Below are 23,406 nucleotides of genomic sequence, written 5' to 3' on the forward strand. Positions count from 1 at the left end.
ACTAAAACCTTCCAAAAGACTGAGCATCCTGAAAGCGCACAAGTTAAAAGGCAGAGAAGCAACATGTTGCTGAGCAACCTCCGTCTCTTTATAGGAAATCAGCGCCTGAAGGACACAGCAGTTTCATCACATCCAAAACTTTATCACAATTTATTCCGTGGGCATTAAAACAGGAAGTACAAACAAATCTCCACCTGATGATTCGACCAAAGCCTCCCTAAAAGAGAGCCTGATCCGCAATCTTTATCTCCGTGAGATTAAAAACAGGTGAAGAGTAAAATTATATCAGCACAGCCTTTCGCACTGCGGAAGACAATAAAGAACAAATCATACGAAGACTCGCCCATTAGCTCTTAAGCGGGGCTGAAAAAGAATGTTAGCCCGATTCTTTCATTGGAAGCCCAAGAACAAGCTGGAGAAATCTTAAATCAAACACAGTATTTATTATTGGTCACAGGTAAAGTAAGGCAGAGCTGGACTCAGAGTGACAGAGCTCTTGCAGGATATCCGTCATCCCGAGCCCCGATATCCGGAAAAAGTTCATGTTCATCATCTTCACATTTATCTTACAGAGGTCTGACTTATATGTGACCGAGTATAATTGGCCAGTTGTTCGTGACATGAGCAGGCCAACCACCGTCCACGTCATGATCTTTGGATGTGATAACAACGTGTGTGTGTGTGTGTGTGTGTGTGTGTGTGTGTGTGTGTGTGTGTGTGTGTGTGTGTGTGTGTGTGTGTGTGTGTGTGTGTGTGTGCGAGTGTTGTTTTAGGCATATATCTAATGTACCAGTCTATCTGACAAGATAGAGAAGCTTCATCTGACCCAGTTGTTTAGTCTAGTTATGCTGTCTTAAAGTCTTGGACCATTCAGGGACATCCATTGTGTAGTATGAGCAGAGTGGACAAGTACAAAATAGGAACATAGATTGTTTTGTGAATTACAGAACATGAGTACATAATGTCTAAGAACAAAGCCAATTCTAACAAAAAGAAAATGCAAATACTTGTACTTGAACTGATGTCCTGGCAAGAGGCAAAGACAAGCTTTTTTATGCTATGTAAAACACCGGGAGCAGTAGGTAACTGTAAGCCGTGCAGCAGCATCAGAGCGGGTACACCCAGGGCCAAGGCGGCAAATCACAGATTGACCTCAATCAGCTCTCTGGCTGCAGATATGACTGTTGCACTCCACTCACATTTTGAGTTGAACATTCTTACATAAAAGGCAAAACCTAAATTTTATGCTGATTATTATTATTACACAGTGAGCGCCAAACTGCTGCTATAAGAAAACTGCTCATGCCCAAAGCAATATCCAAAAAACAGACAAACAATTAGCCAACTGGGGGATTTTCATTCGGGTATGTCTTCGAGTTTATTCAGGTTTCAGAAAGTGGCGGCGGCCTACACAAACCTCAGCTCTGTTTTGACAAGATCACAAGAATGCAAACACAGCCAAACCCTTCTGAATAATATATAAGTGGTGCAGACCTCAGAAAAAGACAACAGACATCACGTCTTTCCCAAGAGGCCTCTCAGTTTTACCTTTTAGTGTCAACCCATAATGACCTGCTTTTTAAGTCTGTCTGCTGCATCAATACCAAAACATTTAGAAAAGTGTCTTGTGCAAGGCAAAGACACAGCCCTTAAACACATAGAACAATAGGCCACATTTTCCAAGGTAAACTGTTCTTGCATACTTGGAGCTGTTTACAGTATCTCACTGGGCTGACTGTAAGACTAAACTGGAGAAAATAGGACAACTTACAGAGGCCCCGACACTGAACGTTTACGTCATACTGATCCATTTTCATCTCCCTGACAATTATAACTCTTGTGTTCATGAGTTTCCACATTTGTGAAAACAAGCATAAGCTTAACAGCTGGACATAAAAGCATGTTTAGTTTGGGCAATGGACAAACTAGTATCTTGGTTTGGTATCAAATAATTCCAGCAAAGGCAAACAGCCTCACAGCGTCACCATTTAGTGTGCATGCAGCTATTAATCAAATATCCTCACAAACCAGCTGGATTGAGGTCATTCTGGACTTTCCATCATCATTATGAAGGTGATTTGACAGAGAGGGGAATGTATTAGAGACCTATAGAGAATGGCAGTGTATCAAACCCCTGTAGAGCAAAAAGCTCACCACAGCTTAAACCGCTTATCGATATCAAATGTCCTGCTGGAATTTTGTCCACTCTGACTGCCTCCGCGCCGAATCATCCATCAATCATGTTTGTCGGCAGCAAAGACAGATAAACACGCAGCTATTCAATTTGACTTTGACAAGAGATTTCTACTTGAGATTCACTTTTCAACAACTGAGCTGAAGAGAGTCATCAGTACAGCCCAGTTGATATGTGGGTTGAATGATACCATCAGCCATAGGAGGCCATCCAGGGGGCCAGATGTAAGGTGGTAGGGTGGAATGTACGAATCTCATGCATTATCAAGGCCATGTGTACCCAACTGCAGCAAATAAAGCCAGGTGGTGAGGTGGGGAAAAAAGGCAACAGAAATGAACATAAAACAAAACAGTGGAACCCAGCTTACTCCGAAGTATGATTATGATTTTGGATTTTCTTTTTTATCATTAGTTTCTATGAGATACTCTTATTTAATTGTGAGTGCCGTACATTTCGGCAGACATGCAAACAGTCCCACACAAGAATGGCTGATCTGGCGTTGTTGGAAAACTTGGGTGATAAGACTTTAAAAAGAGAATGAGTCCTTTCTCTCTAAAATGATAGTTGGCCAATGCAGCGCTATAGGCTAGTTATTGTCAAGCTTAAGCGAGGAACTGGGTCTGCCGTTGCTTTGATCCTGCTTTTGTGTCCTCTGGTGCATGCCTGGTTATCGTTTGTAATCCAGCCATTTTCTTTTCATAGGTTCTTTTTCTTTAAACTTACAGAGCTGATCTCTGCCGTTACTTTTTTTTAGTTTTGTTCTTGGTTTCAGAACTGATGCCACCAAATAAATCACCAAATCCTGTTCTCTACTTTCACTGCATATCAGGTAGAATTGTGCTTCTTTGCTGTTGTTTTCCTTGTCATATCTCTCAAGCTGTGGAGTAAATTATGTATTTATATGCAAATGAATAAGTGGTGGAGAGCCCGCATCCATTCATGACTAAAGGTGGGAGTGGAAATCCGATCTGTGTACACCCTTAAAACTTGCCAGTGTTGACTTATGAAAGAGCAAGGCTTAAATCTACTGAAAGGAATGTATTTCTGCCTTTATGTACACATAGCTTAAGTCGTAGAACAGTTCAGAAAGTGTTATTAATGAAACTCCGCAACAAATGAAAAAAAACCTCAATTTTTTTGGTAAAGACTGATTGGTGGAGTAGAATGTAAGAGGAATCTGATCTTTGAACTCAATTAACTGTAAAATACATTCAAATGTACCATTGCAGCACCTTCTGTAACATTTACAAACGATGGTCCTCTGTAGTGTTTTTAGCGTCGCAGCTGTTGAGAGCTGTGGGCGGAGCTTGCTTAGGCCAGTGGAGCGGAGCCAAGAGAGCAGAGGGGGACATGTTAATATCCAAAGTAATTTTTTTCTGTAATGTCCTTCAGCGTATTTACATTTGGTAATTACTTTTTCCTTTGTAGTCGTAGAGACCACCATCGCTGCAACGGATTAAAGCAGGAAACAGCGCCTACATGTTATTACTTATTTATTTTATTTCCCTTGCATAACCAGGATGATCCTGCTGAGAAACAAGATCTCTTCTTTTAGGGGTCCAGGTCATGAGATTCCTCATCAGAGCTGTATTACAGAAAAGCACACAGAACGTTTCTGACTAACACTACCCCCCCGAAAAAAAGGCTTCAACTGGTTAAACAATGGCTTCGATGAAGAGCCTGAGAATGCAAACTAACCACTCATCTAAAATATGTTTACAAAACAAGAAAGCTGTAATTATCTGCTGCACACACCTCAGACTGCACAGCGACATGACCAACCCGATTTATTTGTGCCGGTGATAGAAACGACTCACGCTCGAGTGAGCGTCTGCACGGTTTTTTGCAGCATTAACTGAATGCATCTATTCCACATTAAAAAATGTTAGAAGAAAACAAAATCTCTACAGCGGTACTACAGCAATCATCAGAAAACAGTGGCTATGAGAACATGAACTTTCACTCAACAGATGGCCCAGGCTGGAGCCAAGTGAATATTTTATCTGTAATTAAAAGGCAGTGCTTCCTATAATTGTAAGAAAATCCCTCCCCCACTCAAATATACCCGGTGCAGTCATTGTGAGACGGGTTCGTGAAGAGTTGAACAATTAAACACAAAGTTAATCCCCCAAGAACGGAGGCAGGTCTTATCTGTTCATTTCTCTCAAATTGCATTTCAATCTTTTAGATGTTCCACGGGAGCGGTGGTCAAAGAGGCAAAAAGACACTTTCTCTCTCTCATCAGCTCACCATCCTCCTAACACCTCAGTGAGACATTTTAAGAAGAAGAGGACTTGATATCACTCATCTTTTCTATCTCGTTTATTTATTTTTTAGAGAAAATAGACATGGCACAAGGATGAGAGCCGACTATAAACCAGAGTCAGTTTTAGAGTACAATCCGAGGCTGACAACAGGCAGAGGTCAACTTTTCCGACTGGAAACACACCATGTTTAGTCATACAGAGCATGTGTGTCTCCATATTCAAAAGACTCGAGTCATAACGTCTCAAATGAAGACCATAACGTTTACATTCAGTCACTCTCAACCCGTCATGAATGTCCAATATCTTTATAATATAATTTATCTTTTTATAAATGATTCCTTTACCCGTTTTAACTCCTGACTGCAATAAAGAGGAAAGTTCAACAGCTGCTCTCTCGGCCATTACGAACAGCCAAAATAAGAGGACTCCGCACACCATGGCTGTGACCCCCGTCAATCAGCAGCTCACCAAAAAGAAGACGGCTGCTTTATGTTCATGCGTGTCCTGCTGTACGAGGAGCCAAGCTGATGACATTAGCAGACTCTGCCTGGTACAAGGGGGGAAAAAAGACTCATTCCATTGTGTATTTTTGGACTGTTGTTGAGGTTTGGGCTGTTAAAAATGCCCTTTAGGACTTCACTTATCATCAGTTATGAAAATGATATAAAAAATGAGGCGCTGAAAGCACAGATAGAAACATTCCTCTCCTCTGTCAATCGACAACTTGTTTCACACAAAAAGATTTCTTTTTTTGACCAGTTTCTGGTGCAGAGCTGTTGATGGAGTCAGTTCAGACAGTTTTAGACCTTTATAAGAACATTGTTTCCAAAACATTGTTTGAACTTCCCTGTGCTGTGCTCTGAATTTTCCACAGTGCTGGACTTCATTTTATATTCAGAGAATACAGTTTTTGTCACATTTTCCTTGCAAACAGAGTTCTTTCTTTCATCAGTCTGGTTTATAAATGCAGCTGTTCCCAGCATTCAAGTGTTTGTGAATGCTATTTGTAATGTCGGGCATTAAAAAAACGCGACAATGTGCGATCATGTAGCTACAAACAGTTAAAAATGACAACCATGGATGCCGCTCTATGTCGCGCATTAGACTGTGTCCACAAAGGCCAACTGGCAATATCAAAATATCAAACAGCAAGAAAATAGGAGGAACATTGAGGCCATGTGTGCTTACTCTGCTGCATATGCTTAACATCTGTGTTGAAGCTCAGTTGTTCCTTATTTTGCCTTAGACGAGGCAGAAAATACAGAACTGAACATCTTTTTCAAAATGAGGCTCACAAAGTTTTAGGTGGTCTGGTTGGTGTCCATAACCCCACCCCCAGACGCTGCCGCTGACGGAAGTGGCTCTCGGCACTTCTATAATAACACCAGGAGTACTGAGCAGGAACCAGACTTTATGTGGCTGAATGTCGGACGATGACTTAAAATCAGTGGAGGAAGTGTTTTGTTTGGAAAATGAGCCCCAGGATCGGTTCTTGGGCAGATTCAAGTAAGATTTCAAAAGCTCATTCGTGTTTTTATTTTTTCCAGGGTGGCCTATTGTGATGCACACTTCGCTGTTTTTTTTTCCAGGATGATCACTGGATCACATGTCGACAAAAACCACACACACTCCTACAGTTCTTAGATCGTTGCGTCGGTTTCCAGTTGGATTTAAGACCCTTTGCTATTGTGTATGTAAATGATCCAAACCTGAAAGAAATATTCTAGATATGTGTGCAAAAAACAGACCTTGTAGCTAAGCTCTCTGAGATCTGCAGGGACTGGTCAGGAAACAGTGTTCAGAGTTCAAACCAAACATGGTGAAATGGCTTTCAGCCATCATGCTGCCAACTGCTGGACTTGCTCCAGCTGAAGCCTTTTTTAAAATAGACTGTTTTCACTGCGTTTACTACCGATAAATTCTCACTGAAATTTGTCTGTGCTTTGTAACTTTATTTGAATAAACTCAGTAAGGACAGAATAAATAAACTACAGCATGAAGTGACTTCCTGCCAAATCAATCCATGACAAGTGATTAACTGATCGATAGATTTACTCACTAAACTAAAACAGAGTTAATCAGACGAGAGCTTTTGTAACCAGTTGTGGGTCAAGAAAAAATGTTTTTCCAATGAAAAAATATGATGAAGGAATTATTGACAGGTCCCTGCACATTGTGGCCGCAACTAATGTTTTCCTCAGTCAGACAATGATTTTATTGATCAGTCAATTAGGATCCTTCTCTAAAATGAGCAAAAAATTGTGAAAAGTGTGAAAAGGAGGATTATGAGTTAAAATGTCTTAGTTTGGCAAACCAACAATCCAATACCCAAAGATGCTCAGTTTGAAATGACCTTAAAGAACAGACTTAAAAAAAAAAATTTCATAAAGTCACTCAAATGGCGGTCAGATTAATTAATTTGTGTTTTGTAAAATCACCAAATCAATCACCCTAAACAAGACAAAGCTCACACATACACATACACAGACCAGTAGCACTTTGCAGATAATATCAGTAACAGTAATGTCGGCTGACATTTAGCAGTGAGGAGGCGTGTGCTGTGTCAGGACGCTCCACATGGAGAAACAGAAGCCCCCAATGTTGCACACAATGGCCCAGTGTGTCCGACAGAGCATGAGTCTGTCTGCGCTTCATCTACATGTGTGCGTTATTCATGAGAGTTATACAAGGTCGTCCATGTCATTACAAAGTGCGTGTGCACGCTGGGTCTGCGTGCATGCGTGCATGCTTGGATTGGACAGGGAGCTATGGCCCTCCACTCTGACCCCCCCACATCACCCCCCATGACCCCCTGAACCCCCTAAACCCCATGTCCCATGTCAGCACTAATGTCTCCAGGTCGCGTTAAGTGATTTAATCACCCACTAATGCCACAGGCGGGCCAAGCTGATTAAAAAGCCAATGAAAACATTCAGCAAGACAGTAGGACTTGCATCTGTCGCACAAGTGACGCACACCATCACTGACTGCACAGACGCAGGCTCTTCACTTCCTGCAGCAACCCTCCATCACTCCCTAATCAATGAACAGACTTTGCTTCAGCAGCTTGTAACAAGGGAGACAATTTCACTAATAATTACAGGGAAAAAACGGGGAATCTATTACAGAATATCTCAGAGGCCTTGATGCGTAATAGCGGATTCAGAAGTGTGCAGCTGTTTCCAGCTCTCGCTCAATCTATAAAAACTTTTTAAATCACTTTTAGAACAGAGCGATGGGACCATTTCATGAGGACATTTAAGCTCTATCCAATTTCATGTTGAAAATGAGAAGGGTAGCATCTTGGAATAAAATTAAATGGCTTCTTGTCGTTTCAGTACTTAGTTGAACCATAAAGAGAAAGCAATGTATTTTCTGGTTTCAATAGCAGACCTTACAACACTGAGACTGTGCAGCTATTGTCAGCATTCTTCGTCGGTTAGCGGTAAATGTGATTGCATCTTAGACTTCATAGAAAAATGAGTGTTTAGCTCACACAGTGAAGGACCTGTGGGAGAAAATAATCTACATGACCTGCATGTTCACCAGCAGATGATCATATTTTATTATTGTTTTATTTATTTATATATTTTTATTGATCCTGGGTGCTGGCTGTTTTTCTTTGGTTGTTTCAGGCTGGGTGGAGCGGCTGGGCGGAGCGCTCTCTCTCATCATCCTCACCTGTGGCTGATTATCAATCTGGCACCAGTTAAAGCCTGCTCTCCCCTGTGCTCCTGTGCCAGACGATTGTCTTTCTCAGTGTAATACGTATGCCTGCCCAGCGCACAGCCAGCTATCAGTGTTCCACCCAGCCTTCCACCGAACCAGCCAGCAGCCCACCTTCAAGCCTCACCTCACGGGCCCCTGCACGGAAATCCCCATGACAGGAGACCAACTCCCCACGGATCACACACCCGGACACGGAGCCTCCTTCCCCGCCAACCCGTATCCTGGATCCTTTCCTCACTTCCTGGCATCCCAACTCTCCCCTCAGTAAATAAAATCCATTTTCTGACATCAACCTAAGTGTCTCTTGTCCGCTTCTGGATCCAGTCTCCTCCTCCCTTAACACTGTGGGCTTTAAATAAGAACATCATTATGTTTTTGTAATTTTACTCTTAGTCATCTTATTTCAGTAATGTCTTAGACATGAAGATAAACCTGAGGAGGAAACAAGCTGGCTCACTTTGGCTGTTTTAACAGTTCAGATGGTGTTGGAGATTTATTTAAAGATAAATCCAAACATGAACACAGATAAAACCTCAACAATAATCCATCATTTCCCTGGACAAGCAAGAGATTATACCCAGTACAGTGAAGTTAGACCAGGGAATGTTCAACCGAAATCCTTATGCAGACTTGTAGATGAGGTCCTCACAGACAGTGTTCTTCATGACTGACTGCAGGGCTGTAAGACTGAAAAGCAGCAGAAGCCCCTGACGTGAAGAGCCTTTAGTGTCTCTACTTTAAAGACTTTTTTTAAATCTTTTTCCTTAGAGCATATTTTCATTTTACAAACTTAAAGCAAACACTGTGTCTAAATAGCACTATTACAATTTCATACCACATCTTTTACAACCTCTTTTTTTTTTCCTCCATCTTTTGTCAGTAAATATCAATACGGTACATCCATATTGAAATCAATTCTCAGTAATTCAGTCAACCGATGAAGTCTGCCAAACATTGAGCTGTGGCGCCTTACAGACAAACTGCCATTTTTGGTGTTTTGGTTTATCATTGTCTTTCATTGTGGATAATTACAGTTATGTGTAGTTTAAGGAATTATTTCTTAAGTCAACTTGGTTTTCTCGATAGCTGTTTTTCAGCAGGTATAATTCAGTTCGATTTGATTCGATTCAATAATACTTTATTAATCCCAGAAGGGAAATGAAATTGCTGCAGTATCAATTATTATTAAAGATGCTATTGTTCTAGATAAATAGCAAAATAGAGTATAAGTCAACTGACAAACATGTAGAAAGTTGATGTGCAGCAAACAGGAAGGTGTGGTAGAACTCTTCAGAGGTCGCCATCAATGTGTGTTTTTGTAGCTTGGCAACAGCTTAGGTGATGTGTGCACATGCAGCATTGGCAGGTAACACAGGTGAAGCCTCTCAGTAAACAAGATGGACAGGAACTCACAGCCAAAAGTTCAACATCTGGAGTGCAGACCCTCCTTTTAAGTGACACGTCCAGGATTATATTGTCCTCCTTGACTGTTACACATCTGTTTGCAGTCTCTATCTCTCCCGTATAATCTTAAAGCCAAGTAGAGAAGTGTAAGAGTTGTTCCTGCAACCATATCTCCATGAAAAAAATAAAACTGCCTTCCAGATATCCCTGCTGTGTACTCATCTGGGGTCCATGCTTTTCCATCTCATCTGCCTGTGATCTCACACTTCCTGTGATGCTCAAGGAAGAAACTATTCAACCCTCTTTCACCCTTTTCTCCATAATGTTCCTGCTCTGCATCTTAGATGTCTCGTCTTCAAATCATCTTCATTTGAGGTCTTATTCCAGGCATTATTAGGGCTTTTGAAAGCTCAGTTAGCTGCTCCAACAGGTTAACAACCTTCCTGTTGCCATGGTAATGCATCATAACACATGAAAAACATCCCAGTTACCATCCCAGAAGTCTTCACAGCAGCACAGCATGCAAACCAGGACAGAAATTATTTAAGAAATCTGTGTTTTTACAGAAATAGCTCAGTAGAAAATCGCAAGATCATCCAAAGAAAGAGCAACCACAGTAGGCTCCCTGGCTCTAGGGCGCCGCCATTCAGTCGCCCTCCAACCGGATGGATCCATCCCCAAACCCTCCACAAGCCACTGAACACGATACTCCCCCCAACTGATGAGTGATTGCAGTAAAAAAAGCTTCCACTTATATATATATATAAAAATTCCCTCATTTTAAAACCCGCTTTGCCCTGTTCAGGGTCACAATAGGGCTGGAACCCATCCCAGCTGCCATCAGACAAGAGGCAGGGCACACCCTGGAAAGGTAGACAGTCAATCACAAGGCAAACATGCACGATTTTGGACTGTGGGAGGACCCTTAAACCTACAAATGCACAATGAGAACACACAAAGTTCCCACAGCAATGTCCCAGCTGAGATCTAAATCTTCTGGTTAAAAGACACTATACAAGAGCCTTTAACCAATAAAATAGGATAAACGAGCCAAAGCGTTTGAAGCTGCACGTGTTTCGAACATTTTTTTAGCCCCGCTGTTATCATACATTTAACTCATTAAGTAGCTCTTATTAAATAACAATAATGGAAAACCAGTCGTTATTCTTTAATGATCAGACCGTGACACTCTCTTTAACTTATGTGACATAATGTTTTTTCGAAACTTCAACTTTACACCCAAGGACCTCATTATCACACACACTCAATTATTCTGGGGCCTCAGCCCGTGTTCAACAAAAGGTCCGCAAACGACTAACGACACAGCACATGGCCATTAAAACAGGAAGCGTTTGGTTCTCACTGTTACACTCAGCTTTGACATGTGACCTCTCTGACATCTGCATTCATTAGCTGAAACACGACCCCAGGTCATGTCAAACTGAAGTCACTGAAATCAAACTGACACAAAGCAGGTCTGTGTTTGGAGAGCAGGGAGCACACATGCACAAAATATCACACCTTAAACACAATGGTAGACACTGCACTCAACTTTAATTACTGCTGAAAGGTTGTCTATGCAGTTCTCTTCTGTCAAATAAATGCTATTCCTTTATTTCAAACTCTATGGCAGGTTTTATTACCAAAGATCTGCATTCGTTTTTGTTCAACAGGGTTTTTTTTTTTGGCTATGTTCCACACTTTGGAGCCAAGATTCAACGCCCCGCTTCCAAGATGTTGCACTGACGCAGCTATCCTCACACTATACAACAAGACTAAAACCAAAGCCACGGAATTACTGACACAACAGCCAGGATGACCCTAACACGAGACGAGCGGAAAGCCATTACCACAGACTCTTCTGCCACGATAAGTGCACATTTTATCCCAAATGATTGGCAAACAGCTTCTCACGTGCTCCGAATGAGAACAGTACATGATTATTTTGCCGATTGCACATAACAGGAGGATGTTCGCTAAAAGGTCATTTTATGGTTATTTTCTTTACAATCTGCTCAGTAAAAGAAGGTGAACTCATCGTGTAATGTAACAGAAAACAACATCCACACATCTCTGTGATTCATGTCGTTACATGTTGTAGACATCTATTTAGGCTCCCGCAGCAGCAACAAACATCACCTTTTTCTCCCAAGAGAAAACAGAACATAGAGGAAACCGTGTGATGCAGCGGCAGGAGAAAGTCGAGGAGTGGGAAGAAAAATAAGTGCAGCAGACACCGCTGTATGAAAACAGATAAACAGAAAACTTAACAGGCTTCAGTGAGTCAGATTGTTGACAAGCTTGCACTTACCTGACTTTACGTCGTATCCCAAACCATAAACAAAGACGTAAGATATTCCATTTTATCTCACTAGGACTGGGTTTTGGTTCCCATGATAACTGCTGGTTCAGACAGAAAGGTGGCTGTACCAGAAAAGGTCCCAATGAGGTCACAAAAATGAGTGCCCAGACACACAGATCTTAAACTTTGAAGAAGTCTAAAAGAAAGCCTTGGTTCCGAAGTAGCAACTCTACACTCCACTGATAAAATCAATCTGTGTAAATCCAGGCCCCTGATGTCTAACACGCATTCACAACCATTTTCATTAGCAAGTCTGGGTATTTGAATCGTTTCCACTATTAGTAATGGTATAACTGGCTGTTTGGCTGCGAATATAAACATATTTTAATATAAACAAACGTAGCTTTTTTTTCCCTCAGCAGTTAAATGACAATATTGATAAAACCTTGTGTCGGCACAGTAAATTAGAACGAAATCTGACTCTTCTTCTGCATATTTCAGACCCTGAATTTTGAGCCAGGAGCACTGCGGGTGTAGTCGCCTGATCGTGAAAGAAAGAAAAAACTAAAGACATTACTCTGATGATCTCCAGCTCACTCGTAATCTGGATGATATTCAATCATTACAGCTTTCATCACATGGCTGGGTAGCAGATCATTACATGTGCACATTGCACAAGCTATTTCTGATGCTATGTTTACACTCAACAGCATCACTTCACAAAAATGTCTAAACAGACACTAAACAGTTCAATGTGGTGAGGCGATCCCCATCCTATTTCACAATCTTTCGTACACTTCCACTGGATTTTACAAAACTCCTTTTCTAAGACAACCCCAATTTAGTTGGCAGGAGGCAGGGAACAGGGCACAGAGAGGCGACGAAATCACAACACAGAGGATGAATATTCTCTATGGCAACAGGTCTCAGAATAGTTACACCCATCATCCAAACATAGTCAAATCTACAGTATCTGTATTCCAATGACTTCAATAAAATTAAATAAAATATGGCCTAAAACTGAAAGCAGTTTAAAGGCTGGTGGTTCTTTCTCCACTGCGGAAAACTCAGCGAAAAGCTGAACTGTAATCTTCCCTTTTGTTTTGAAGCTTTTGGTTCCAACGCAGCATCTTCAAGAAAAAAATATATGAAAATGCCGGGAACAATGTGTGGGTTCAGTGTCATGGCCATGAGGCACAAAGAGTCTGAGGAAGAAGACCACTCCACCACCTGAGCCACGGCCGCCAACATCAAGCCCCAAACTTTACATTTTCATTAAGCAAAGAAGAATCTCTATGAGAACAGCTTCCTTTATTGCATTTTCTACGGGATTCCTCAGATCGTTGCCCCGTTTGATAACGACGCTTTCAAAGCCAACCAGCCACATCTCTTCTTTTCTTCCATTCTTAACCTATCACGTCTTAACTCCTTCATCCGTATCTCCCTCAGCGTCCTCTAAGAGGACATTTTTATTCTGTCTGGATTACTTGTCCTACTTGGCGCTGGGCGCCCTGGTGGGGCGAGAATTTATTTCCTCTGGTGGAGCCTTGATTTAAAGCACTCAGGTCAACTTGATTCTGGGTCATCTTCTCCCTTGTCGTAATGAACCAGGGCAGAAGTAGACAGCACACTACATATCAAGAAAAGCAAGGTGTTGAGGTGCTAAAGGATGCCTCCACTGACCAGCTGCATTTAAAGCTGAGCCAAATGAGGCGTCAAACGTTTATGTTAGCTTTAGTTTTTGTGCCCTTCAGCTATTTGATCATAAAATTTGATAAAAAAATGAAGCAATGAGCTAAACTAAAGTATAATAACTCATAAAACAGTTTGATTTCTGTTAATCTAACATGCAGTTGTACCTCGTCCTTCCTGACACAGCCGGGTCCCTCAGTCCCATATTTAGACAAGATGAGCGCAACCTGAACTCACATCAAACCACCCAAAAGGAAAAAGATACAGAGGAAGGTCAGAGAGGCTTTCAGGTCCATCAGAAAAGGAATGGAGAGCAGAAGGTTTTCCTTTCTATTTGAAATATTAGTGAGTTTGTCAAACATGTTGCAACTTCTAGAATACCAAAGTTATACTGCAAGTCAGGGACGTTTTCCACACTAAATTATTCCAATACAAAATTATTTAAAGTAGTTATTTGTTTAAAAGAAAAGGTCATTCTTAAATTTACCTTTACAGATACACAGTGTTTCTACAGTCTTTAACTTTTACAGTACAGGCAAATACACATCCATTGTTTTATAATATCTTATATACAACAAAAAACAAAACATGTCTTGTTTCCTGTTGTTTCTCTGAAAGGTGAGGACAATCTTACTCTTTTTTTTTTTTTTTATTGGCAGCACGTTTCTTTAATATTTATGGAGTTTCACAGAAAAATAATTCTACTCAGATCTCACCGACGCCAAACAAGAAAAGACATTCCAACACCACTCTCCTCGGAGGGTTTCACAGATTAGTCGTGAGAATATGCGCAAACGCCACCACTTCAGAGGTGCAGTGAACTGGCACCAAAACAACAAGTCGTATTATCTTATGTCTTTGTTTCACAGCCCATCTGCCACATTATGGTGAGACCATAATGTGGCAGATAATTATGGTTTTTAGTGGGATTAATTAAAAAAAGGACAATAAACTTCATAATGTATATTTGGGGGAACCCTGGCAGCTCATCTGGTAAGAAGCACTTGCTGTTGTGCATTACTAGCAGATACAGAGTGTGACACTTTTCACATTCTCACTGTTAAGCCGATTTATCTTTGCTTTACCCAAGATGGAAATACGATGGGCAAGGATGGTAGCAAGCACTACAAAGAGCTCCAAGACAATGTTCCACAAGTACGACCAAGCAAGTTACATGTTAACAGCGTGCCTCAACAGGCTGTACAAAAATCCCGATGAGATCTGCGTGCAGGCATGCAAAGCTGTAGAAATCAAAGCCCAGGTTATTTCTTTAATGTTTCAGTAGAAGCTTGTGCGAATGTAAAAGCTGCTCATCAAAGCACAGGCCACCTACTTCAAAAATATTCTAATGATGACAGCGACAAAACTAGACAAGCTTCTGATTATGGAAAGACTGCAACACAAGATACAGGTACTGGTAATTTTTTAATAGCTTCATTAATAACTGTAAATATCACAGTGCAGTAAACAAAAAAATGTCTGTTCAATGTTTGGTGTCACCAGATCTCCTAAGTGCATCTGGAACATACTGTGCATACACATACATGCATTATTGGCATCTTGGAACAGAAAAATTGCCGTTCCTTGTACAAACACTACTTTACCTGTTCAACAGAGACACAGAAGTGGCTAAAAACACAGCAGAGATTTGTTTTTAACCACAAACAAGCAGTCGAGAGCACTTTTTAAATCAATAAATCGCTGTAAGAGGCTTCCGTCTTCTGATCTAGAGCCAACTGTCTGTATTTCTGTTTTGAAGTTAATTAGAATAACTCTTAAGGTGTCTAACACAACCCAACACAGCAGTTCAAACTGCAGCAAAGACTCATGCCTTATGTTCAGAAAATTGTTACTTTTCCCTCTGATTTCTGTTAGTCTGTAGGTTCCATTAATTTATCACCTTTATTTGCAATGACTTCTTTTAGTCTTTGTTTATTGTTTTTTTTTTTAAATAAATGGACAGCTTTCATTTCATCTGCCCACGTGAGCCTATTGCTTTCCGTTACATCAGCAGAACAGCAAGCAGGTCTGAGGGGGCATAAAAACGAACAGCTTTACAGCTCTCAAAAACAGATCCAGACACCCTAAAGTTGAGATTTGAACTTTTTACTGAGAAGACATTACACTGATCCTATTCCTCAACTTAATGCGATACATGTCTGTTGTTTATGGGAGGACAATATCGAGCCAGGAAAACTTCACCTGCAGTGTCTCTGCTCAAGAGCACAGGCCCATGTGTAGCGCCTGCTCTCCTGTCTCAGTCCTGGGTGGGGTTATTTGTCAATCTGCTCCACACCAACATGAGCAATCTGTGTTTATGTTAGACCTGTCGGCCTGTTTATTTATAAAAGGGTTTGACCATAGCACACCCCAGCCCAGAGGTTGCAGTTAGTTCCAGCCGCTCCAGGGAAATTCAGCAGAAATCCTCTCTTTTCATGACTCTCCTTTCCCTCTGAATTGTTCCTGCAGCTCTTAATCCCTCTTTCTTCTCTTCTTACTCGGTCTGTTTAGAGATCTTTCCCGGCGTTGAGTCATTTCGCTGCCTAATGATAGTTCGAGTCCCTGGCTAAGACCCAGTCAGAGTAAACAAGGCTTAAACACTGCCAGCCTGCAGTAAGTGTCACTTCTAATCCGCCACTAAACGAAGATGGGTGCACAGCAAGCCTGCACCATCCCAGTAACTGCAGGCAGAGCACGAGTGAGAGCCTAACATTGTTTTACATGTCACTCCTTTGAAAAGCAGAGATTTCTCTGCATTTGTCTCAGAAAAGCAGGGGCAAACAAAATTGATGAGTGTAATGTTGATTTCCACAATCTGTTCCTGCTGCTGGGCAGTTTGATTCTCCTAACTGAGCGCAAGCCGAGTAAGCGTTTGTGTCACTTGGGGTTTTTATTAAAGGATAATCCTGTTTTATTTCAGCCCGTCGTATCTCTCATTGATTTGTTTATCGTGGTTCAGTGGATTATGCTGACAATGCACCTTATAACTCCACTGTAAAGATTCAGAGAAATGAGGGGTCCCAAAAAACATTATGCAAACAGCTTACACCAATCAGCCTCAACATTAGAATTCAGATTCAGATACTTTATGTCCCCCAGAGGGTAATTCCTTTCTACAATCTAACTATTCATATAGATGGAAGAATAAATAGCACAAAATGATAAAGGACATCAATAAGAAGAAGTTATCATTAACAGTACATAGGTCAATGGGATTTTTGAGAAAGATATTAAACATTCAGCTTGTTTAGCAGCCTGGCAGCAGACGGAATGAAGTTTGCACATGAATAAATTCTCCATGTTGGGACATAACATAACCAGCCTGAGGGCATAACTGAAAAATCCTTAGAAAGAACATGACCGGGTTGATGAATTACTCCTTCTGCTTTCTGGATCACTTGCTGAAAAATACTGAGTAGGTCCCTTCTGCACCACCAAAGCGGCTTTGGCGACCACAATGTTGGCAGGTAATCTTTCGGGTCCTATAGATTGCAGGTTGGGATGTCCTTTGATCAGACTTGTTCCTGCTCATCCTGAGGATGCGACTATATATCGGGATATGTGGTGTTTGGAGGCCAGGTGAATGACCTGAGCTCTTTCCTCAGCAGCTTCTGCAGCTGTGACAGGGGCCGTTGTCGTGTTGCGGGAGCCCAATGTCATCAGGGAGTGGCGTTACACCGAAGGAGTCTGCCAAGTCCACAACAATAACCGCATCTGACCATAACTACCCAATGCTTTTGTCTTTTTTTTCCAAAGGAGAGATGAGAAATACCAGCCAAAAATCAACACTGACATGCATCCAAGGGTCACAGTTATTATCATTAATATATCGTTTGATTTAAAAATGTTACATAAGGATAAGGCAAATATAGATTAAAATAATATAGCTGTTTAAACTGTAAATTAAAGTTGGTTGTATGTTTACTTTTTTCACAGTGACTACATGCGTGTTGTCACAATAATAGTAGAAATAATATAGCCATCCCTCTACAATCCGTGTTCACGGTTGTCAGTTGGTGATTAGAAAATTGTTTATTAGTGTTTATTCATGACTTGGACTGTTTGTAGACATATTTAGACATGCGATAGATATTTCAGTAAGTTGTCCTCTTGGCATTCTTTGTTTCTTTAGCTCTTTATTTTTGATAGAACAGTACACAAGTGGAAGTGTGATGTCGTCTAAAACCAAGAGGCTTTAATAAAACTACTGAAAAAGTCAACTTTGAGACACATCTATTATCAGATGCCTGCAGCTGTTCATACAGAACAACTAGTCTTCATTTCAACCACAGCCAGGGCTGTGCACTGCATCTCTCCCCTGCTGGTCCTATCAGACACAAACAGCTGAGTTCGAATGTTGTTAACTAATAGTAACATTAATTCCTGTACACTCACTCAGATTTTACAAGTTATGGCGGAGACTGATAATGAGATAACAAAGAGGCGGAAATGACCTCAGAGTAGCAAACCACAAAGTGCAACAAGCCACACACTGTAGAAGTACACTAAAGTAGAAGTGTTTCTTAGGAAGGACATACTTGATACTCAATAACAATTTTAATACAATTTAGGGGAAAATGACAAATGAGGAAAGCTAATAAAACAAACAGCCATTTAAAAGTTATGAACTTTTTTCAAATCTAAGAATAAAAGCACAAACGAGGAACCACTTGCACATACTTTAATGAAACGAGTTCATATTTTTTCCATCTCGACTGCATTACTGATATATATATAAATGCAAAGAGGCCAAATAAGTGAATAAATCCCTTAACATCAACCCCTCCCTTTAAAATAAAACATCTCTGTAGGCTAAACTGTTCATTACCTAATATTTATCTGTAATGACGTTAAAATAGAATTAGTGCTGGTGTGTTGAGCTCCGTTTTGACTTTAGTTATTGGGTTAATACATCACAGTCCCTTTGAGTGAGCTTCACACATATCGTGTCGTTTTTGAGGGTCAGATATTCACTCGAGCTCAGATTTGTTTTTTGCATTACAAATAATTAAATGTGACTTGTACGTGGGGAATGGCAGCTTTTCCTTCACAATCTGGAAGGATGTAGTGAATCTGAGAGATTCCTCTCTTTATAGACAGACCGACTGCAGTTCATTGGTGCATCTGTTTATGTAGTTTACCTGTGAGTCAGTTATCCCCACAACTGTTGGCCACAGCGTTAGCAACACACACTGTTCCTTTTTTTTTTTTTACCTGACAAACTGCATGATCCTTTTACGTCAGAGGGAGGAGATCTTCGCCTGCTGATCCCACATCTTATCCTCATTAATTCAGGACTGTCCTGTCACAGGTGTGAATGCTCATTTGTTTTGAAAAAGAGTGACAAGCTTTTCCTTGAACAGACCGTTACAATCGTCTCCACCCGACTATAAGACCGGGTTGCATCAACCCTTCTCCCCTCAAGCACAAACACAGATTATCACTCCTTCCCGGTGTTTTATAAGATTTATGATGACAGAGTAAAAAGTTTTCTACTTACTTTTACGCTGAAACAGCAGCATCTTTGTGCTTTAAAATCAACAGTGTTCAGCTGCTAGTGAAGAGAGCAGCTGTGTGACTGTCAGTCTGCAGCAGCCCTGTGAAGTTGTGTCGACTGGGATATGCGGACAGGGTGGTTTTGCTTCAAATTTGTACCCAATTAGATACCCTTTTTGAATATCAATAAGAGTCTGAGTATCGTTGACCTTCCAAGTCCGACCACAGTTTTTGTTTTACTGAGCGGCCCAAAGTCAAAGTTAAATCCACGTGAATTCTAGGAGGGAAGGTTTCCACACAGAGCAGTGCACTGCAGTGTTTTGTTTGTTGTGGGAAAAGAACAAGCGCAAAGCAGCAGTCCAATCTAACACAAATGGCAGTTTTGTTTTTTTTTTTTCCGACAACATGGGGGATAGCAATACATCCTCCCTTTTAATGTCCAATTTTGTTGCTGGTTCTCTACTCCACCTGCTTGAAAATCAATCAACGCCACGAGAGAGGGAGCCTTCAGAGAGCATATACCTCTGGAAAGTATACACGTTGCTCTAAATTTGTCATGTCGATGATGAAAAATGTCTGGGATGTTTCAACACGAATTTCGACTTGCATCCATACACATTCGCAAACATTAGCCCCTTTGCCACTGAGGAATAACCCGCGTTTAATCCACGAATTTAGCGTGTCCGCTGTTGCGTTCACACTGCCGACCCGGGCTGCCGCGTCAACTCGACTCGCCTTTCGACCCGCGTCGGACCCTAGTCTTTTTGCCGAGCCGAGTTTGGTGTGAACCCAATCGACGCGGGTCGGACGTGGGCGTGGCGTGACGTGAGGAGTTTAAAAGACAGAATGGACAGCTGATTCAGAACAACAGCGACAGGTGAGGACAAGTTTTACTCTGTTTTAGCCTACATCAAGTTCGAGACATTTTTGAAGATGGCCAACTGGGGAGACAAGGAGGTCCGCGAGCTCCTCAGCCTCCGAGCAGAGGACGTTATTTACCGCCACATTTCGGGGACTATAGTGCTCTTGTATTCTCCGCATATGTTCTTCGGCGGCATCCCACGTTGTAACCATCCACACCCGTAAAATAACATCTCCTTGAACTGCATATACAATTGCAAAAACGAGTCCTCAAGGTGTATTTAACCCTACCTCCGACGCATGGCTTGTGCCTACGTCATTGTACACGCCCAGCATTTTCTGTGTTTCGTGTGACGCTCTGCCACTAGGCAACGCCCCCTGAACTCGGCTTCAGGCGACACGGGTCACCAACACGCCAAGCGTTCACATTGCTCGACGTGGGTCGAAGGTGCAATTTGGACCCGCTAAGGTAGCGGGTCGCAGTGTGAAAGGGGCTAGTGAAACTTTTAGTTACTGGAGAAGAGATTTTTTGTTTTGTTTTGCAGTGTTGAGACCCTTTTCAAAAGAGCCACAACAGAAGTTCAACAGTGACATCTTTCCTTTCAAGCTGTTGTCATAATTAAAAAAAAAAAAAAGAAAAAAAAAAAAAAAAACAGGACAACAGCACAGAATGAAAATAAGTAACTGATCTAAAAAAAAAATAATAATAATAATAATAAAAAAAAAAACCTGCAAAATGTGAACAACAGCTGTGGAGAAATGACCACATCGCTGTACCTGTGGCACATCTGCCCTGACTGTTGCCTGCATAAACGACTGCTGCAACTGTTGGAAACCAGGAAGTCCACGTGTGAGTATCAACACGTTCATGTCTAGACATCGATGCGCTTTAAAACACTTGGTCTCCCTTGAGATTTACTAAAAAGGAAGCGTCAAGATGAATATGTTTAGCCATCAATATTTAAAGAGATACAACTGTAAACACTTTAAAAGGATTCTGCACTTAAGATGCAAGAGCAAAGGAGCAACAGTTATGAAAGAAAATAAAACACAAGCAAGCGATACACTAGTGGTTTAGAGCAGTAGGTCATGCTCAGAAATGGGGCAAAACGCAACATTTGCAGAAGCCGAAATGCTCGCACGTACAGTTAGGTCGATAGAGAAGGAGCTTCACAAGCCACAAAAATGCTAGTGTGGACACATACACACACACACACACACACACACACACACACACACACACAAAAACACAAGCATCCCCTGCAACTGCAGGTTTGGCACAGCCAGGCACCAGAGCGTGCGGTCAGTTCTAGACCAATCAGTGCAGGGCATGGACTCAGAGGCAAAACCAGACATTAAAGAGCCCATCTCAAACAACAAAGCTCTCACACACTCACACACATGGGCTGATTCAACATCACTTTCAGTGTTGGCTGAATTTTGCCTTTGAAGTTCAACAGCTGTGTTCGTCGCCTACAAGGAGCATTTTTCTCATCAGGAGAGCAGAATAAGACCATGACTATGTTGACTCTAGACTCTGCATAGAGTACTTTTTGGGGCTTCGTGTACACGATCAAATTACAATTTACTATATGAGCACCAACTGGAAAGCAATGCTTTACATGAACAACATAGGAAAAACAATAATATACCAGAAATCCACAAATGTCATGTGCATACAAGAACCTGTGTGCTACAGTCAAACTGGACCTGAGAGGCAAACTGTGCTTTACACAATGTGAGGAAAAAAACCTTTACGATCAGCCCTCGCAGTGAAACGCCTTCCTGAACTAAGGGTGCAAGCCACAACCTCTATGAGCTCACTTCCTGTTCACCGACTTGCTTCACCGACTCGTGGCTCCGTTTCTGCAACAGACACCTGACAAAAACAAACAACCGGCTACAAATTCATCACCAGGTCACACAAAGATGCACTCAAGGACACTCAATATGCATGATCCTATAGAGATACGCTTCACTCCTGCTTTAATGATTACTGCACCAACATCAGTATGTATGCTGAAGCCCACTCAAGTGGTAATGTTCCCTTTATTTAAACTAAGAAAGACAGTTTGACTGTAAAGTTGTTAAGGTTGTATTTTTAACAGAATAACTACACCGTCAACTTTGACTAGCTCTCAATCACCATGCATATTTAAAATGATGAAACAAAAGAGGAAGAGGCCTTGTGGCTTTATAGTGTACAAGGCTGAGGGTCAGCGAACATTAACTGAATACAGCTCCAAGTGACCTGAACAGAGATGTAGAGCTGGAAGTCAGAGATAAAGACCCATTAAAACGACTGTCAGACTCTCCTCTTTCCAGACGGACAGTCAGAGAGCTTGGTGTAGCTTGGACTGTCACTAGAGGCACATTTATGGCCTCTTTAGAGACTCATTGCATGGGTGACATTGCTGCAGGGAGAGTAATTGCTCCCATGTAAGAATATCTGTGGAGAAGAGAAGGAACATCACTGTCTAGCTGTCTATTCTACAGCTCAAATACCTGTTAGCATAAGTTGTGATTGTGTTTTCACACATCTTAAATAACATAATTGTTACAACGGGCCCCAGAAATAGCCTGGTGAGAATAATAATAAAAATAAAAAAAAAAAGTCTAAGCAAAGTATATGTACTCCTTACAAAATAAGAGCATGTAATGAGCATTTCCAGCTTGTGAGGCATCCATCACTGCCTGCAGAGGTGGATGAGACGTCCTGTTGTGATGAATTTAACATCATTTTAAAAAGTAGATGCATTAGTCCTCTAAGAAACAGTTTGCCAATATAAACCCTTAAATGTCTTTAAGGGTTTAAATACATTTAAACCCTTATAAAAATGTATCACACTGATGCTACATAACTGAAACCTGAGTTCCACTAAGAGTGAGTCGCTGTGTTAAAGGCAAACAGACAGAATGCCACGGAGAACATAGAAAACATACAAAATGTTGAAAGTGAGACATTTTACTACAACTTTAGTACAACAATAATCAACAATAGACCTGGGTGTGTTTTGTAGTATTTTGTGTGTCTTGACACGGCAAATATCTTTAGATGGTGAGCGCTCTGGACTGCAGGCAGGCCAGCCTGCAGGCCAGTCCAGCGGACTCTTCTTCTATAAAGCCATGATGTTGTAACAGAAGCAGTACGTGCTTTAACATTGTCCTACTGAAATATGCCAGGCCTTCAATGAAAGAGACATCTGGAATAGGAGCGTATTACTTTAAAGCCTGAACATACTTTTCACCACTGATGGTGCTTTGTCAGACGTTCAAGTTGCCAGTTTTATAGGCGCCAACACACCCCCCCATACCATCAAAGACACAGACCTTTGAACTGAGCGCTGATGAGAAGCCAGGCGGTCCCTCTCCTCTTTAGTCTGGAAGACACCGCATCCGTGATTTCTGAAAATGATTTAAGATTCTGATTCATGCAACCACAGAGCAGTTTCCCCACTTTG

General features: G+C 41.4%; 1 protein-coding gene and 1 long non-coding RNA gene across 3 annotated transcripts in view; one reads left to right on the forward strand and one right to left on the reverse strand.

Annotated features, from left to right (window-relative positions):
- The window catches only part of LOC142377400 (uncharacterized), a 119,954-nt gene extending 111,424 nt beyond the window's left edge, over window positions 1-8,530 (forward strand). Inside the window, exon 5 of the long non-coding RNA XR_012769510.1 lies at window positions 8,097-8,530. This is a non-coding gene — a long non-coding RNA (uncharacterized LOC142377400). The remainder of the gene's footprint in view (window positions 1-8,096) is intronic.
- ppp1r16b (protein phosphatase 1, regulatory subunit 16B) overlaps window positions 1-23,406 on the reverse strand; it is an 86,399-nt gene that overhangs the window by 55,991 nt on the left and 7,002 nt on the right. The window contains exon 2 of one of the 2 annotated variants that reach the window (XM_075461479.1): window positions 23,276-23,350. The exons of the other annotated variant lie outside the window; for it this stretch is intronic. The gene's annotated coding sequence lies outside the window, so the exon portion shown is untranslated. The remainder of the gene's footprint in view (window positions 1-23,275; window positions 23,351-23,406) is intronic. 2 annotated transcript variants of the gene reach the window in all.

This window comes from Odontesthes bonariensis, chromosome 3 (assembly GCF_027942865.1).
Source record: "Odontesthes bonariensis isolate fOdoBon6 chromosome 3, fOdoBon6.hap1, whole genome shotgun sequence".
Taxonomy (NCBI): Eukaryota; Metazoa; Chordata; class Actinopteri; order Atheriniformes; family Atherinopsidae; genus Odontesthes; species Odontesthes bonariensis.